This window comes from Balaenoptera physalus, assembly GCF_965194825.1.
Source record: "Balaenoptera physalus genome assembly, chromosome: 13".
Taxonomy (NCBI): Eukaryota; Metazoa; Chordata; class Mammalia; order Artiodactyla; family Balaenopteridae; genus Balaenoptera; species Balaenoptera physalus.
The window spans coordinates 103,238,814-103,258,721 of NC_138892.1; the positions used below are offsets into that span (position 1 = coordinate 103,238,814).

Below are 19,908 nucleotides of genomic sequence, written 5' to 3' on the forward strand. Positions count from 1 at the left end.
CAGCCAAGGTCTAAAGCAGGCCTGGCGTCGGCACACAGCTACACATGCAGCGTGGCAGGTCCTGACACCGGGTGTGAACTCTGTCCTCCCAGGGTATCAAGGGACCATTACATTAGTTCTCGAAAGAGAGATTTAATAAGAGTCTTAACGATGTGAAGTTAAAGGAGGCGGACAGAGCCCCAGCTGTTCCCCATCTGCCTTCACCGAGGACATTCAAAGTAGCAGCAAGGGTGGGAGAAGTACTATCTATTGTCCTCCACATGGGAGAGGGGGCATGTCCCACTGCAAACTCATATTTGGTCATCTCTTGCTGAGCTGTTACAATGTGCCAGGCTCTGTCCTAGACACAACCACATACATTATCTTGTAAGTTACATGTTACCTTAATTAACCCTTATCTCAGACCTCTGTGATAACCATTGTTTTCTTACTAGAGAGGAAGAAACTAAAATTAGATAATCATTACTAATAATTAATTACCAACAAGTAGTAGGTTGCAGAGTAGAATTCAGGTATTCTGACTCTAAGTCTAATGTTCTTTCCATTAAATGAGAGGTGCCAAATGGGTTTCAGTCTAAGTTCCAAATCCAACTGATTGATATATGGGTCCCTGGAGACCTGCGCTGAGGATTAAAAGGCCTTGCGAAGCTCAGTGGGAATGAGTGTAATGATTGATTAGTGATGTCTGCTACGGGCAAAGAACTGACAGTGGGAAGGAATGCTGTGATTGATTAGTGATGTCTGCTCTGGACAAAGTGTAGAATGGTAGTACATGTGCTGAATTTGTCACCCTCACATTAAAGCACACTTCGGTGAAAGAACAGGTTACTCTGTTACAAAGTTTTACCACAAATCTAATTCTCCACCACAGCCTTTAAAGTGTTCCCATGCACATATGCCTCAAACATTTTCAACATTCTCTCAATTTTTTTCCCCCAGGTCTTCCGAGTTCTCCACATTTCTCTTTAAGTGACTTGCCCAAAAAATAAGTTTTGGATCAGCATGGCTTATGGACACAGATTTCCCTTCTCCAGGTTTCTTCCTTTAGGCTGCCCCAGTTCGACCTTCCTCATTATCCAGAGAGGCCCTTCGGGGATGGAAAACTTTCTCAAAACACAGAGGGGGGGATGTTTTACATGACCTTTGACAACTATTCCCTGGGATGACCATTACTGATGCAGGGCTGCAGCTGCCAGGACACGAGGAATGGAGGCTGGGAGAGTGGGTGTGCCGACAGGGGAGGGGGGTGATGAGAAGGCAGGACGAGCCTCGGGGGTCAAAAGGCTGAATGTGGGCAGCTGAGAAGTGGCTTTCTGAGCTTAGGCAAAACGGCACTGCCTGTTTTGAGCGGGGAGCTGATGAGGGCAGAGGGAAAGTTTAACGACCAATATCCATACAGCCTAGAAGTGATGTAGTGTCTTGTGCAGCCAACCATTAAAAAAAAATCAGGAGGAAAAGAGAGGGGGAAAACGCCTCTTCTTCAATTTAACTCCTTTGTCTTAATCGTCAAAGTCATGTGGATATCACGCTGCAGGCAGAACTGACCGCAGCCGAGAACTGGGAGAAACCAGATCCCACCCTGGGCCCCCTTTAAAGTGATTAAACTCCTATCAGACCAGGCCGGACACCCTGACAGCAAAGACGTCATGCTTGGAGCAGCAACCCTGGGAAAGCTCATTGGGCAAATCAAGACCTTAAAAAATAATTACGGTTCACACATCCTGAAGCAATAATGACTTCAAAACGGCCGTCACATGTGATTTATATATAAGCATATTTCCCCCTTGAAACTTCCCCACCCCCCTTCCCCTTCTGCTCACTCCACCCACATCCAAGTGGTTAGAAAGTCAATATTCTTAGGTCCTGCTAAAAAGTCCAGATGGAAAAACCCTGGTCATATCAGGAGGAAAAGAACTGCTAACACCACCTGCCATTAAAATTCTTCTACACCCAATTGTGCATGAATGTGAGTATGTGTGTGTATTCCAAGAGGTTCAAAGGGAAAAAGAGAAAAATTAATTAAGCCTACCCCTCTCTGCCAAGGAATCAAATGCTCTCTGGGGCCTGGTTTTGAGGCAAAGAAATGTACTTCTACAGGGCTGTTGGTTCTGATCCAGTTTATTGTAGAAAGAGGGAATGAGGTTAAATCAGGGGCGGGGGCACTGGAATCGACCTTGCCCTCTTTTGTCGTCCCTGGGAAGGTGGCCCGAATCGTGGGAGGGAATGATCGCTAAATGTGCATCTGTTATCTGTCAGGCACTGGCCCACAGGGAGGTAGAAAGGAACACATAAAGATGGAGAAATCCCTTGGATCATCGGCCTTGTGGTGACAAAAGAACAAAACGGAGACCAGTTCTGTTTTCAGGGGGTCCCAAAGGGGAATTGACAGGTGGGATTAGGAAGAGGGAAAAAGCCAGAGGATAAGCTGGCCCCTCAGGACAAATTGCAACTTGAAATGAGCATCTGGAACAGCGAATCAAATATCTTTTCAACATCAGCCTTAAAGACGGAAACCAAGAGCTCATGCCTGGGAAGGAAGAAGAATTAGAGGCCAAGACCCCAAAGAGAAAAAAGGTGGCCCCACAAGAGCCCCGCTTATGAAATCAGCTCTCAGACCGCAGCCCCTTCTGGGAAACAACAGCCAAAGAACCTTGATTAAAAAAAAAAAAAAAAAAGCACCTTGTCTGGGACATCAGCTGGGCTCTGTCTTCTCATGCTGCAACTGCAGGTGTAAAGAAATGGAAATGAAATTTCACAGCCAGGCAAAGATCCCAGACATATGCTCCTCCCTGAAGATAACTGAAATACGAAAACAGCTCCAAAGAGGATGGAATCACTTCTAAGAGGTCCAGGAAATAGCCACTTGCTGGAGTGTGTAAAGGCAAGAGCCAGTGCCCATGTGTCACTCAAGCAGGGGGATAACAGCAATGTCTTTGAGAATGAAGGACAGACGCATCCTTAACAGGGCCTGGGGGCTTCCCAAGGCCTCTTGTCAGATGCTCCTTCACCAGCAGGAACTGGCTGCCTCTGGAGAGCCTCCAAGAAATTTTATGGGGGTCAAGGAGGAAGGGTGTGGCCAGTCTCCATCCTCTGACTTCATCCCATCTGAGAATCCAGAAGAGGAAGCGAAGATGAATTCTAAGCACAGAAAGCCAGTTTGGGGGGAGCCAAATCAGGTGCTAACTTTGGGGGGAAGGGCAGTGTAACAGCAGCGCTCACCAAACGAGAAGTGGGGGGCATAAAGGGAGCCAGCAAACCTGAGCTACAGCCTCACTGTCATGGTCACAGCTGCTTCCCCAGCTCTCGGGCTGATGGGATGTTCCCTGGCACGCCAAGAGCCCAGACAGAAGAGTGAGTACTGTCTCATCAAGGAGAGGAAGGGTTTGGGCAAGTCCACGTGTGGGCACGCTGTCTGTGTGTGTCTGTGTGTGTGTGTGTGTGCTGCACACTCCCTTTTTCTCCATCACTGGTCACAGAGAAAGAAGGAACCAGTCCGTCTACTGCCAAAATCATTTCAGAGCTTGTTTTCAGAGGTTTTCAAAAAAAGGAATAAGCTCCTTGTGGGCAGAGATTAAACCTCATTCAACATTTTACTTGGCTGTGTGGCATGGAGGGACTGTTGCCAAAGTGAATGGGGTTAGTCACCTGTGCTGGGAGTGCCTAATGCCACCCTGAGGAAGTTGGTTTCTTAATCCCAGGCCTGATCTCTGATCCCATCCCAGGTTTCTGCCGGGCAACGCTTTTGTTCATTCACCCTTTCATTCGACAGCTGTGTATTGACTGTTTATTTGAAGCCAAGCCCTGTGTTCAATGTGGATGTGGATGGAAATGATGTTACGAAGAATTCCTGCCCTCAAGGAGTCTATAGTCTAGGAAGAATGGTGTGGAACCAGGAGTTAGAATAGGAAACATGGGGTGTTAGGAAAAGTCGAGGGTGCTTTGGGAGCACATGGCAAGGAGCCCTTGTGAAAGACAGGGGATTGGGGACACCCTCCCAGAGGAAGTGGTGCTGAAGCTGACACCGGAAGGGTGACAAGAGTAGGCAAGAGGCATGGTGGGCAGAGGGATTGTTCCAGGCGGTAGGAACCAATACCTAAGTCCTGAGGCTCAGAGGCAAGACGGCACATGGTGTATCCTCAGAAACCACTACAAAACCCAGTAAGGCTGAAGGAGAGAGGGGAAGGGAGGAGGGGAGAGGACTGGAGAGGGAGAAAAGGAAGTATAAAGAGGATGGAGGTCATGTCAAGGGGAGCCATGATAAGATTTCAATAGGAAAAAATAACCCAGTTAGCTTTGCAAAGTATGGGGAATGGCAAGAGATGAAGACGGTTTTGATCGGGGTTGTGGCAGTGGAGATGAGGGGACCTAGATGAACTCAAGAGACATCTCTGAGGTTAGAATTCGGATGATGTGGAGGCCACCTGACCGTGGGGATCAGCAGTGAGACGAGCTGAGGAGGGTACCCAGGCTCTGACTCGACCAAACGCAGCAGCAGGTGGTTTCACTGACTAAGCTGGGAAACAGCGGATAACATTCCCTGGAGGTAGAGCGGTTTGTAGCACAGAGGGCCCCCATGTGGAGTTTGGGACACACCGAGCTTTCGGTACCCGCAAGACATTTGGGTGGCGTATCTACCAGGCAGCAGGGTATATGGGCCTGTAGCTTCCAAGAAAACCCCTGTATGTTTGGGAGTCAGCCCCAGGCAGATGTGAGAGACCACTGGAATGCTTGAGAGAGACCAATGCCTCTGGAGAGCATGCAGAGAGCAGAGCCCAAGGCAGAGGAGAAAAAGTCAGCTAAGAAAAGTGGGAAGAGACTGCCAGAGGCAGGGTGGAAAGCAGGACCGTGTGGGAGATCCAGGGAAGAGAGAATTTCAAGAAGATGACCACATGGAAAGGTGCTCGGAGGCCCAGCAGGAGGAGGCCAGCCTCTCCGGCTTTAGAGACGAGGCCGTGGGCCGAGGAGGCTCTGGGGCATGTGGGTGGTGGGACCGAGGTCGCGGGGCGTCTGAGCATCACAGAGATGGCTCCTCTGTGAGAGAAGTTTGGTCGTGAAGAGGACAGAGGGTCAAGGCAGGAGCGGGCAGGGAGGCCTCCCAGGGTGGCGAGAGGGGCACCGGGTGCGCAGACCCCTGGATCTTCCTGGCAATGACACTCACGACGGGATTAGGTTCATTTCCACCTTCTGACCGTGCCTGCGTCAAATCCTAATGCGCCATGAATGCGTGCACTGCCTGTTCTCTCTGGAGTTCAAAGCGCTCCATAAATATTTCCTCTTTGCTCCCATTCCATGCCTGTGTAGCCAAAGTAGCAAGACGACCACCTTCCCCATTCTGCAGGTGAGCAAACCCAGGCAGAGGCAGTGCCGCGCCCCATGGGTGGGTGGCAGGGCTGGACGGCAGCTCAGTGCCCTCTTCCCGCAGCACCCGCCTCTCCGACTAGCAGCTGCGAGGTGCTCGGCACCCTGGGCCACTAACAGGGTCATTCGGGGACTCTGGGGAGCTTGGGTCCAAATCACTTGACCTCAAGGAACTCACTCTGTTTCCCTGTCTGTTCCAGGAAGCCTGGTAAAAAGCCTGGTGAGTATCAGAAACCGAATCTGGTCCTCACCAATGCATCTGTGCCGAGCTGCTGAGAGGGAATCTCACACAAACCTCTCTTCCAATGGCCAGACACGTAGCAGAATAATGCTGGGGCTCCAACCCCGAATCACCGGTCCAAGGGGGAGGGGTGGAGGTGGAGGTGGGTCCCCAGAGTTCCCAGCTGGACCGAGGCAGAAGTAGGGCCACCTCTGCGCAGCGAGCGAGCTCTCTGCAGAGCATGCACAGCCCTGCCTGGGGCGGTGGGGTGCAGTTGGCCCCAGCAGCGGGGAGATAGATTCAATAATGGTGGCGAGGCTCCACCTGGGGCAGAGGAAGCTGGAGTTTGCTGCAAAATCACAAAAGGGGGATATCATTCGTTCCTTCTCGACTCGTTTAATCAATGTGGGTCTATGTGATTCTCAGAAAGGGCTGGTACTGCCCCTCCTAAAGGGCATTTGGAAATGGGGGGAGGCTTTCCTGGTTTTCATGGTGATTGATGGGGGAAGAGGCTACTAGAAGTTAATGCCTGCAGGGCATCCCGAACCCCCGAGAGAACCATCCTCTGCAAGTGATCACAGTATCCCTGCTGAGAAAAACACAGCATCCCCTGAACACCTGAGACCACCCACTGACTGCAGAATTCCCAGGATACTTGAAGGAAGACGTCATCGATAAGCAAACAGCTTGCCACCCTCTTTTTCTCCACTGGACCCTGCAGCACTGAGCCTTATCCAGTGGGCCATTATGACCCCCAGCTTGCCACAGACGGTCTGCTTGCTTAGACTTTGTGGACCGTGTGATTCTTACCATTGACCTTTATGCCTGAACCTTCTCCCGGGGTAGCCTTCACCCTCTCTGTCAATCACGGAAAGGACTTCAGTAGAAGGATGACAGAGACCACCTCCTGCCCATCAGCATCTTTGAGTCAGCAGCGTGTTCCCAGCTGAGCTGCTGCATGCTCTGGGCAAGACTTCACCTCTCCGAGCCACACCCACACTCCCCTTCCCCATTATCCAGTTAAACAGGATGCAGATCTGGGCCTCCGCTGCCCGGGGTGCAGGCAGACTAAACCGGAGGGCATGAGCAGGGCTCGGGCTCCTCTGAATACAGGGGAGGGTGTGTGTGTGTGTGTGTGTGTGTGTGTGTGTGTGTGTGTGTGTGTTCGGTATTGAGGCGATCACGGGCGATCAGGACCCAAAGGTTCATTTAATCTGTTAGGACAGCACTTGTAGAGTCAGGGCCCAGGCCCTCGACCCCCTGCCCCAGCTGCAGGCACCTTCCTCCCTGCTCCTGGCTCACTCACGGGATCCAGCCCAGGTAGGCATGGGCCATGTTCCAGAAGTCTGGAATAGCCTCCCAGGGCTGACAACGATGGAAGGCAGATGTGTGCAGCCCAAGAGTAATGGGAATCATGAAAAGGAGTAGCCGGCTTCCATGTGGGAAGAGACAGGAGTCGGACGGGGGGCGTGGGGGGGTGGGTGGAGCGGGGTGCAGGAGCCAGATGTGTGCCGGGTGACCCTGGGCCGGGAGTCCCACGCGGAAGATGTTTCCACAGGAAGGGGGGCTGCGCTCCCTGCAGGGGCCCGGCACTGGAGCTCCCATCTGCCCCACACATCAGGCTCTAGCTAATTCTGTTCTGGCGGGAAAGGTGGCCTAGAGAGCCGCCATCGGCCTCCCAGCCTCACCCGTGGAGGTGCTGAGGTCCAGAGAAGCTACATGCCCAGGTCACAGGCACCCAGCCTAGGGGCAGAGCGGGGGCATGACTCGCGGCTGTGGAGGAAGCGCCTGTAGCCTCCCCCACCACCCTGGTGCTCCATCACATCCCTTCCTGATCCCACCACCCCTTCCACTCTGCCCTCCCAGACGCCATCCCTTTCCTCCATTCCTGAACAGCTGGCCTCCGGCTGCGCTGCTTTCTCTCCAGATCCCAGGACCCCAGAAATTCCCAATGTGTTGGGAGACAGAGGCAGGGGTCACGTGGGATATACAAACATCTGGGTTGAGACAAGGAAGGCAAGACATCGTCCTCCTTGGCCATCACTGCTGCTACAGAGACCCCACTCAAAGTCTTGGCCCCGTTCATCTTAATCCTGAAAAGAGCTGACAGCATATTTGCACACAGCCTGCACTGCCCAGGGTGGGTGCACGGAGGGGTTACAGACCCCCAGTGTCTTGCCTTCCTGTCCTGGGTTGCACTGTGTCTCCCAAAACAAGACATGTTGACGTCCTAACCACCCCCGCCCTGCCAAGGACCTCAGAATGTGACCTTACTTGGAAATAGAGTCTTTACAGAGATAATCAAGTTAAAATGAGGTCATTAGGGTGAGTCCCAATCCAGTACGGCTGGTGACCTTATGAAAAGAGGAAACCTGGGCCAAGACAGGCACTCAGAAGACGATGTGAAAACACTCAGGGAGGGAGGCGGGTGAGGTGGCGGGTTCCAGTGATTTGTCTACAAGCCAAGGAGAACCTCAAGCTGCCAGAAGCTGGGAGAAAAGCATGACACAGCTTCTTTCCTAGAGCCTTCTGATGGAGTATGGCCCTGCCAACACCTTGATCTTGGACTTCTGGCCTCCTGAACTGTAAGACAATAAATTCCCCGTGTTTTTACCCACCCAGGGTGTTATGGAAGCCCCAGGGAACTCACATGCTTCCCCACCCTCGTGGTCTTCCTGGGCTGCCTGCCATACCCGAAGCTTCTCTCTGTGTCCACAGCAGGTGACGGAAGGTTGAGTTTTGTTAACAAGCCACAGAGGATGAGATGAGTCATGTATCTTGTGGATTGGAAGTGCTCCCGGACGGTGTCTAGGAACTCAAACTGGACCCTGCAGGGTCCCCAGCACCACCCCCCTCCTGCTAAGCAGGTTCCCCAGAAAGTCTCAGTCGTCATGCCACTCTCAGTGTTGCCGGGCAAGGGAGACCTTCTGGACAGATGTCCCTGGTCTGTGGTCAGCCGGGTAAAGATCCCAAACAAACAAGGGCAGCTTGAAGGGGCAGGAGGCTAGGCCAACAGGAGAAGAAAATCCTCCAACCACCCCAAACATTTGTTAGGAGAACAAATACCCGCTCAACAAGGATCAAAGAGATTTCTAAGTCACGGAGAGAACAGTGTGACAATGCCGCACACAGGTAAAGCCAACGGGAAAGCTGAGGCCGGGCTCCAATTCCTCCTAAATGGAATAAATAAACTGACAAGGAGGGAAAGTCCAGATGGGATGGGAGAGCAAAGCAAACACACGTGGGCAGATCGGGGAGCCTGAGAAAAGCCACACTCTGTAAAACAACAGTGTCTCAGGGAAGGGGAGAGGGAAGGATAGAAGGACAGGAAAGGAGGGAGAGAGCTGTCCTGGGACCGGAGGAAACGTCTGGCCAGTAAGTCCACACGTGCCAGAGTGCTGACAAGCTTGTGACACTTTAGACAGCAAAACAATATGAATATAGATAGGAATCATAATAATCTGTTGTCGATTTACCCAGCTTAAAATTTATTTCCTTAAAGCTGCCTTTTATTAAAGGTTTCCCACGTGCCATGCACTGTTTAAAGCATTCTGCATGATATGATCATTTCATCCTGTACAATTCGATGAGTTAGATTTTTATTCCCATTCCACAGGAATCTGAGGATGATAGATGACTTACTCAAGGTCACCCCACTAGTAAGTGAGGGAGTTGGGATTCAAAGCCAAGCTGGCCTGGTTCCCACACTCAAGCGCTTTCCCACTCACTGCACCACGTGACACATGCACTTCGCTGAAACGTACCTTCTAGAAATCTCCTCTAAGAAAGTAATCACACCTGTGATTAAACATTTATGTAAAAGGATGCCTAACTGTAGTATAAAAACAGTGGCCAAAAGGCAAACGTGCCACAGTCATGAAACGGTTAAAGGGTGGCACATGATGGAATATTATGCAGTGAAAATGATTTTATACAGGTAAACTTAAAGACACGGAGGAAAACATACAAAGCAACATTAAGTGGAAAATTCCAGTTAAAAACTGTTCGCCAAGTATGATGAGCCCCCTTATTTAAAAAAGGAAACACACACAGAGTCACATACACATGTACACACTCAAACACACTCAAACACACACACACAGGAAAAGAACTTCAGGGGATATACCCTAAAATGTGGATGGGATTTCTGGTAACTGTCTTCCTCTATTCTAATAGTTTCCTAATTCTCTAAAATGGACATATTTTAGAACAGCCATTTATTTCATAATTGTACAACAACGTCGTATGTTATAACTACTTCTGAAAGGACCCCCAAAGCTTCAGCTGTCATCTTTTCTGTTTCCCACTGACCAGACGCAGGAAAGAGCAGACTTTGAGTAACCCCAACCAGCAATGTGGTACTTCTTTGGCCCTGATCTTAACCTAGGAAAAGCCCAAACTCTTGAATTAAGGAGGCGAATGGTTTGCATTTCTGATTAGATAAAATGACCAGATATGTGAACTAAGCCTGGTGATTTAAGAGAGGATGAAGCAAGGACGATGTTTAGAGGCAGAGGGGGATAAGGACACCAGGTAGAGGGGGACTGCCACTTACTGCGTCTCGTAAATGAAAACTGTGCTGTTCAATTCCAGCAAGAAGGGTGAAAAGCACTGAAAAGAGGGGTAGAGTGGGAGAAGGGGAATTGTTTATAAATAAACAAGAAGGCAGTGTGAAGTAGTGGTTAGGAACACAGACTCCGGAATCAGAAAAGAGTGATTCCAAGCTCGGCCACCACTTCCTAGCCATTTAACCTTGGGCAACTTATGTGGTCATTCCACAGATACTAACAGAGCAAGTGTCATGTCCCACAGAGCCTCTCAGGTGCTAGAGATACAGCAGTGCAGCAAGGATACAAAAAAGCCCTACACTCCATGGGATTTGTTAATACTAGGGAGAATAAGAAAATACATTAGAAAAACAAGTGAAATACACAGTTTCTCAGATGATCTTAGGAGCAATGTAGAAAAACCTGTCTGAGCCTCAGTTGCCTTGTCTGCAAAATGGAATGGAAATAAAGCAGCTATTTCCTCAAGTAGTTGGGAGATTTCCTGAGATCACGTATAAAGTACTGAGCGTGGTTCCCAGTTCAATAAATATTAACAATCGCCATTCTTTTGAGATTAAGAGTCAAATCTACTCTTCTACTCTGAGTGACGACACAAGAGTATCATGAGAAATGATTGCAACCATTCAGAAATTGCAGAAGCAAAGGGGATTCAACCCCATGTGATGAGGGAAAATTAAACCATCAACATTGTGGTATTGGGTTTCCTAATGGCTAGAACAAAGAGCAAAATTTTCCTCGCCTTCGGGTGTATCCAACCTCATAAGAAGTCAGAGGAATCCCTGATCTTCTTTTGATAAAGGTAATATCTGTTCTTTGGTTTCTCCTGCTTCAGGATAGAGTTTAAAGAAAGACACAAGATCCGGGGAGTTTCACCCACTCCTGTGTCTCGTAAGGATGTTACATAGCAAACTGTTCTTGCAGAGGCCAGGACGAAAGGAGGTTGGTTGCTCCTCTAAGTCCACACATTCCCAGGGCCATCTGGGAGTCATGAGATCATTAAAGACTCAAGTGGGGTTCTCCAAAAGCCAGGTGGAGCCAGATGACAGACCACAATGCAGCCTCCCACCCAGGCGCTAGGGATGAACCCCCAGAAATCAAGGGTGCTTCTGATCCGTGACCTAACCACTATCCAATGGCCAATGATTCCCCAGGAGAAGAAGGAAAGAGATGACATCTTGGTTAGGCAGAAGGAAAAGCTTTCCAGACGTCACGCTTTAGAAGCCTTGGACTCCAGCCTCCTGGAGAGGAAAGAAGTCATCAGAGGCTAGAAAAGGGCACGAAGAGATAGATGTGTGAGTTTGTACGTGCACGTGCCAGCCAATGCACGTGCAAGAATGTTTTAAGTAACGGGATGCAAGGCTTTAATCAGATGGATTATCCTGGGGCTTCACAAACCAGTGGTTTATTTTTCGTGCCCCTCAGAGGGGCTCAGGGATTTGTTTGCACTTGACACCAAAGAAGATAACTTGTGACGCTCTTCCTCATCTGTGTGAAACCAGGTTTGGCAGAGCCCTGTAAACTCAGGAGCTGGAAGTGTTAGGTTTTTCTCTGAAGCCCTGCTCCTACACCCAAGGGAACCCTTCCTTTCCTGGGTAATGGGATGGCAACAAAACAGCAGAACAGGTACCCGATGCTAATTCAGAGAAACACTTCAGGAAGGCAGCGTCTCAAACACTACAACCTACAAAGCAGGACCCATGAGATGGAGCAAAGGGTTAAACTGGGAACAGGTGAGGAGACCGCCAAGGGGAGTTTCCAGAAAGTTCAAAGAATGCTCTGAAGGGGAAATAATGCAAACCAAAAACAGCAAAAGGAAAGAGGAGCCATGAGGGGACGTAATAGAGCCTTTCCCCCAAAACCACGATGCCCTGGAGCGGGGGAGGAAGCTGCTCTGAGATGCAGCTCCTGTTACTGCTCTGCATAGACTTTCTAAGCCCCAAACGCTCCATGCCTTTCCCACCTCTGTGCCTCCATCTGCGCCATCTAGAGCTACCTGCTAATTCTCTTGCCCAATCCAGGGGGTCCCCTCATTACCCACCAGCAGTCTTTGGGACTCCAACTGCCCTCTGTGGGTAACAGCCCGATGGCCTTAATCATTTCTAGCTTGAGTTGTGTTTAGTTGGGGATGTCTTATCTCCCCAGATGTAACATGAGTTCATGGAGGTGAGGAACCGTGAATTTTTGTATTTCCCATCAGCAAGGACACAATGCCTCACCACATCAAGTGCTCAGGAGCTAGTGGCTGGATGAGTGGGCTTTTCAGCACCTGAGTTTATGTCCGTTTAGGTCACCGACCTGAGTTTGTTTTTCAGATTAGGTAAAAGAAGCATAGTGAACATTCTATTTTTCTTTCTCTTGTGCTCCTGGCCACAGCACACACAGAGTTCAGGCTGTAAAGTCAGCTCTTTCTGCGGGTCTTAGGAACCCAACAAGGTCAATGGCATGTCTCCCTTCCCGGACTTGGATTGTTCCTTCTTCTATTGACAGCTTTCTTTTTCTTACACTCTCTTCTCTCACTTGTCCATCAAGTCTTTCCAGCCCTACTTCCAAAACAGATCCCAAATCTTCTGGTTCCTTAACACCCCCTCACGACCACCGGAATCCAGGCCTCCATTCTCTCTTGCCCGCTGTGTTGTCAACCGATTTGTCTCACTGCCTTTGCAGCCTGCCCCCGACAAAGCAGGCAGAGCAGCCTTTTACAAATGTTGAGCAGATGACACTATTCCCTGCTCCAAAGCTTCCAATGGCTTCCCAATACTCTTGCAGCGGAAAAGCTCTGGCTTCCCACCATATTGGGAGGGGGGCGTGGCTTCTAATTACACAGCTCAACTCATCACAGGAATGAATTCTATAAGTGGTCTACAAGGCCTTACACGCTCTAGCCAGCCTCTCTCACTCTCTGTCCCAGCCACACGAGCCTTCTGTTGTGTCATGAACATAACGATCTAAAATACCCTCTCCCAAAAGAATTTGAAAAAGAATAGATACATGTGCATGTATGACTGAGTCATTTTGCTGTACCCTGAAACGAATGCAACATTGTTGATCAGCTATGCTCCAATATAAAATAAAAAGGTAAAAAAAAAAAAAAGGTAAAAAAAAAATACCCTCTCCCACTGTCTATCACATCACTTGATTTTATTAACCATCCTGGCACTAATCCCCATAGGAAAATTTCATTTGCCTATCTATCTATCTATCTATCTATCTATCTATCTATCTATCTATCCATCCATCCACCCACTTGTTTGTTTCTGCATTGAAGACTGTTTCCAGTGAAATCTAAGCTCCTTGATAGCAGAGGGTTGACCTTTCTCGTTCTGTGCTCAGTCTCCTGCACCAACAACAGTGTCCCAGGACATAGCAGGAGCTGACTAAATATTTCTGGATAGAACACTCTTTTTGGACACTGATGTAAGAATCACCTGCCAGCAGAGCCAAGACTTTATAGCTCTGGCCAGGAATGAAGCAGCTGCTTTTTCAAGTTACCCAGCTGAAATTTCCCATGGAAAAAAAAAAAAGGCAGCTTTTAAAGATACACTCAACCAAGACAGATCCATCAGTGCTGGAAAAGTCTTGCCAAATTCTGGGACCCCTCATGCCACAGGAGTTCAGTTCAGTGTAACCAACATTTCTTACGCACTGTACTAGTTCCTGGTGGATACAGTTAGAATAGGGCCCTTACCTGCAAAAAATGGACAGACATTTGAGCATCTATAATGTAGTAAATGACATACAAGAGATATGTTTCTGGCCTCAGGGAAGGCTTTCTGCGTGAGCACTTGTAATGGTCAGCCAGGTAAACAGTGTCAGGAGGTTTGGGAATACAGTAAGTTCCCTACATACAAATGACTTCCATTCCGAGAGTTTGTTCATAAGTCCAATTTGTTCGTAAGTCCGACAAGGTTAGCCTAGGTACCCAACTAACACAATCGGCTATTTAGTACTGTACTATAATAGGTTTATAATACTTTTCACACAAATGATACATAAAAAACAAACAAACACAAAAAATAAAGAAAGCATTTTTTTAATCTTACTGTACAGTCCCTTGAAAAGTACAGTACTACAGTACAAGAGCTAGCATACAGGGGCTGACATCGAGTGAACAGGCAAGAAGAGTTACTGACTGGAGGAGGGAGAGGAGGTGGGAGATGGTAGAGCTGAATGATCGTCAGCAATAGGAGACAGAGGGCAAGCTGCAGTTTCACTCACGCCTTACATGGATGGAATGCACGTTCGAATATTTGAAAGTTCGCAACTTGAAGGTTCGTATGTAGGGGACTTACTGTAATGGGAACAGAAGTCTGGCTGTGAGAAACTCCCATGGAGGCAGAACACTCAGGCCTATCACGTGAGGCAGGCAGAGTGGGTCATGGGGCCAAGTGCATCATGTCCCAGGAGCTCAGACTGTACTTGACGGGGGATGGAGAGTCTCCCATGGACCTTATTTATTCAAACATACATGAGTTAGGTAGTGTGGATGCATTCACTCTTTATTTCCATGGGCAACAAAATTGCTCATCCACAAAAATCCCAGATAACGTAGGAAACAAAGAGAGGAGTGAGAGGAAAACCAGTTTTTTGTGTTGTTTTGGAACTCCCAACTTTTACTTGGTGTGATAATAAAGAAAATATTTTTTAAAACCAGGGTTGTTTCAGAAAAAGGGGTTAAAAACTTAAACTCAAAAATGAGTCTAACAATTAGATGAAAGATGACAAGAAGAGAAGAATTTCACCAATGAGATTGTGTGTTTCTGACAGAAAGGTGTGTGGTTTAAAGGAAAGATAAATGGCACCTGGGCAGATGAGGAAAGGTGGTGTCTGTGGGCAACATGTGAGTTGTGGAGTCAGAGAGCTCTGGCTGCTGATCAAGGCTCTGTTGGGCAAGCGGCTCAACTTCACTGAGCCTCAGTTTCCTCATCTGTGAAATGGGGGAAATTATGTCTATCTTGCCGAGTGGCTAAGGGGATGGGATTGTGCACTAAAGCACCAAGCACAGTATAATACCCAGTGTCATGACCCCACATGCAAACAAACAAGCCAATAAATCCTGAACAAATCTTTAAAATTAATCACATTAAGAACCCTCCTCTTGGATCAGAAACTTGTTCTCTATCTGCCTAGGATTTAAGGATCTGAATCTTCACCATTTCAGATATTCCTAAGGCCTTCATTGTTTAAACTTGGGTTCAGCTTGGAAAAGGCAGAGAATTAAAGGGAAAAAGCTCACACAAACCAGGATCTGCATGTGTACCGTGAGGATCTCACTTTCTGAATGTAAGAGCACAGCTTGGGGGGTGCTTTCTTAGAGAAGAGCCTCAGATCTGCACTTGGGAAAAGCAGCTGAGCCAGGGATGGTGGCCTTTCCATGGCAGGCGTGCTTCGGGCTCCCTGAGCTACACAGGGCATGTGGGGGAGGTGAGAGTACCCCAACCAGACCTCATCATGCTTCCCCAAACTGCGTGCAGAATTCATCTCATGCCCGTCTACTCCGGTGAAGACCCTCACTGGATTGTTACCCAAAGACAAAGACCAGGGATGGTCCCGAACATGCCCTAAACTCAGCAAGACACAGAGTCTCGCGGGGACACGTAAACCTATCCTCTTCATCCTAAGGTGATGCTCCGTGAGGCCTGCTTATTTGTCACTTGTGAGTCTGCCCTTTGATCACTGCTTCTCTACCACCCCGCCACACACACACTCACAGAAGCTCGATAATTTGGGGGTGAATGCTCAGGCCACAGGCCTGTGCTCTGAGAAGAGCTGCAGCTTTGTTGAAAGGGTAGTACTCTGAAGTTACGTGCCGCGTGACATGACCATACTCAATGGTCCCCAGCTAATGAACTAGCATGAACCTCTGACTCCAGTTGGGCCAATCAGATCTCACCCTAAGGAATTTGAAACGGGAGCCCTGGGAGAGTCAGTTGGTAGGCCTAGAATGAGAAGTGGGGAAGCGGGGTCCAGAGGCAGAGAGAACAGGGCCATGTGGTCCTGTAGACAGAGAAGTGCCTCCAGGCTCCTAGGTTAGTCTCTTATGAAGCGTGGCTACAGTTCCTGCCCTTGGATTCCCTAAGATGGCACAATATCTGGTTATTTCCCCCTTTGGGTTAATTAATAATATCATGATAGTATCAGCTAACAGGTATTGAACCTTGACCACGTTCCAGACTCTCTGAGTCTACATGCTGTAACTTATTTAGTCTTTCCAAACAATGTAATATCTTTTTACCCTTAAGGGAACTGACTGAATCTTAGCAATACTGTCAAGATCTCACAGCTAAGATGAAGTGGAGATGGGATTTGAAACCAGGCTGAGGCTCTATTTTAATTACAATAATATGCAGCTAACAGAACAGTTCTATCTACAATAAGCCCTTGCTATGGGGCAGGCACTGTGTGAAGTGGTCTGAGTTATATTACCATTATCTCCACCGAGGCTTAAATGTTCCACTTGGATTCTTAAGAACTTTGAAGGGATTCCCATTTCAGGACGGCAGACTGAGTGCCCACTTCAATCCTCCTCCTCCTCCTCTATCAAGTCCATACATACAACAGAAAACACAGTAAAACTCCCTTCCTGTTTTCCAGCCTAGGCAGTTAGTTATACATTGCCTAGGCTGGAAAACAGGAAGGGAGGCTTTCATTGGCTAGGAGCTGTAAGGAATCCCTAAAGGAAGGTACACGTTCAAAAAGCCACAGATAATTTAAGAAGCTGAAGCCAAGCACTGAATCCACGTGCAAGGAATGTAGAAGAATCTGCCACAGACGATAACCCGGCAATAAGAATAACCAACCACCCTCCGAGGAAAACCAGCACCATGGAAAGAAACAGCAAACTCTACTACTGCAACAACTCAACCCCCAGGAGGCAGTGAAAAGAGTGAAGAGAAAAGGACCTTGAATACTTCATAATCTCACAGATATAAGGCGATGCATCCACACAACAAGAATAGGGGTGTTTCAAGGGTATTTGCATAATGATGAGATAGTAAACAATAAGGCAGGGGAGGTCATCTATGAGCTCTGCAACCAGATCCACGATGCTGCTGGGAGGGAAGTTCCGTTTCGCAGATGCAGATATAATGGTGCAGACAGAGGATAACGAGAGAGCAAGCAGCTGGAGGCAAACTCGGGGGATGGCCTTGCAGACGGGATGAGGAACCCACATCAACATAACCTCAGGTTTCCTGTACCACATCTTCAATGCCTCATGCCTGCCCGCTCCCAACACGCGGTCCCATCCGCCCCTCACGTGAGCTTACACCCCAGACGACGTCATCAGAAACAGGTAAAGGAATACATTGATGCTTCCAAGCCACAGCTGTAATATTTCTTCCCACGGTGCCCCCTGAAGGCTCTCTCCCCGACTCTCAGTGCTGTAGCACGTCTTTTTTTTTTTTTTTTTAAACATCTTTATTGAAGTATAATTGCCTTACAATGGTGTGTTAGCTTCTGCTTTATAACAAAGTGAATCAGTTACACATATACAATATGTTCCCATTTCTCTTCCCTCTTGCATCTCCCTCCCTCCCACCCTCCCCATCCCACCCCTCTAGGTGGTCACATAGCACCGAGCTGATGTGACAGGGTAAGAGAGTGTCATGGACATATATACACTACCAAATGTAAAATAGATAACTAGTGGGAAGCAGCCGCATAGCACAGGGAGATCAGCTTGTAGCATGTCTTTTAAGGAACATTTTCCCAGACTGACTTGGAGGAGAGCCGCCTACCAAAAAGGACAATGTGCTATTAGCATCAGAATATACCAGTTTCAACCCTAACACAGAAAAGAAACTTACGGTTACCAAAGGAGAAGGGGGAGGAGGGATAAATTAGGAGTTTGGGATTAAAATATACACACTATTACATAAAATAGATAAACAACAAGGACCTACTGAACAGCACAGGGAACTATACTCAATATTCTGTAATAACCTATAAGGGAAAAGAATCTGAAATTGAATATATATACATATGTATGTATATACATATATATATATGTATATACATACATATATATACATATTTATATATGTATAACTGAATCACTTTGCTGTACACCTGAAACTAACACAACACGGTAAATCAACTGTATTTCAATAAAAAATGTAAAAAAGAACCCAGATATAAATGCTTCAGCTCATCTCTTGCCCCACTCCTTGAAATACTACCGTCCCTTGAGTTAAAAGCAGAAAGTCATGGCCGAGGGTGACGGCTGTGTGATGCAGGGTCGGGGGGTGGGGGGCGGGGCCTACCTGTTCTCAGGAGTGACTTCAGTTCCACCTGCAGGATATGAACAGAGAGCCCTGTGGGTTTCTGCTTCCACTGCTTTTTGCAGGGCTTGTCTCTGTCTCCGATGGGCAATCCCCCAGCAGTGACTCGTGCAGAACGAGACCCCCCCCCCACCTGCCCACACCACCATCCAGCCTCCCCTGCCCGTCCCCGGGGAACCACCATCCCGGGCCCTACATCCGGTCGGCACGGCTTGCTCCATCATAGCTTCCAACTGCACTCAGGCCACTCAGCAGTCCGGAGAATCCCAAATCCAAAGGCTTAGAGACACGCGCACTTCGCCATGGGCACTGGACGTCCAGCCCCAGCACGACTGCCAGTATCCACAGGGATAACTTCTCGTAACGAGAAACCCAGGGATTGCGATCATCCCACAAGGTCCACTTTACGATTTGGGAACATGTGGTTGGCAAGGCAACTGTTTCAGACCTCACTAGGTTTTTCAGACCTTGATTTTCAGCTTCCTTCTCTGACACTCCACTCCTCTGCCCTCCTGCAAGTCTTGGCTCCCTAACAGGAAAACAGCAAGAAAACGACTGCCTTCTGCCAAGGAGGCCCATTGGTTAAAGCTGGTCCTCAGGGTGGGCCTCTTGGGAGTCCTGTCGTCCTAAACCTGGCGCTTGGGTGGATTCCCCAGACCCGAAAGGGAAAAAAGGTGCTGACTTTCCCACTGAGCCATCGGTGCTGGACATCAACGGCAGCCCTGCTCCCTAACTGCCCCAAGAGTAGGGCCTCTCACTGGTACGCAAATTCCCAGGGAGAACCAGGAAATCTGATCACGCATAGACCACAAACAACTCCGAAAGCACTGTGGATGCCACGCCCTCCAGCCTGGGATGGAGCTGTCTCTGGGGGGCAGTTGGGGGGAATTAATGAGATGACCTGTACAAAGGCACCTGCACAGGGACTTCCCTGCCAGTCCAGTGGTTAGGACTCCGCACTTCCACTGCAGGGGGTGAGGGTTCGATCCCTGGCCGGGGAACTAAGATCCCACATGCCACACGGTGTGGCCAAAATAAAATAAAAAATAAAAATAAAAATAAAAAGGCACCTGCACAGCATTCAGGCCCTAGGAATACTGGTCTCTGTCCCTCTCTCTCTGCCCTGCTCCCTGCCCTCACCCTCAACACCGCCTTCAGTAGCTGGAGTTGAGCTGCACTTAGGAATCTGCTGAGCACCTGTGATCTGCCCTCCTGGTCTCCACTTTCCCAGGCAGATGCCGGATGAGTAGGAGCAGGAGATTCAGGTCAAATGAACTGAGCATACGTCAAAGCAAGGGCCGACAGCCCCCGCCTTACGACCGTTAGACTTAGACTTCCTGGACTTTACGATAATGTGAAAGTGATACGAGTTCAGTAGAAACCGTACTTGGCGGATCTTGAATTTTGATCTTTTTCCCTGGCCTGGCTATATGCGTAGATCCTCTCTCGTGATGCCGCCCCGCAATCACGATACCCTTTCAGC

The 19,908-nt window shown here is 48.7% G+C and overlaps 1 long non-coding RNA gene across 1 annotated transcript in view; it reads right to left on the reverse strand.

Annotated features, from left to right (window-relative positions):
* The window catches only part of LOC309641530, a 462,249-nt gene extending 444,544 nt beyond the window's left edge, over positions 1 to 17,705 (reverse strand). The window contains exon 1 of the long non-coding RNA XR_014252672.1: positions 17,535 to 17,705. This is a non-coding gene — a long non-coding RNA (uncharacterized lncRNA). The remainder of the gene's footprint in view (positions 1 to 17,534) is intronic.
* Between the last annotated feature and the right edge of the window lie 2,203 nt (positions 17,706 to 19,908).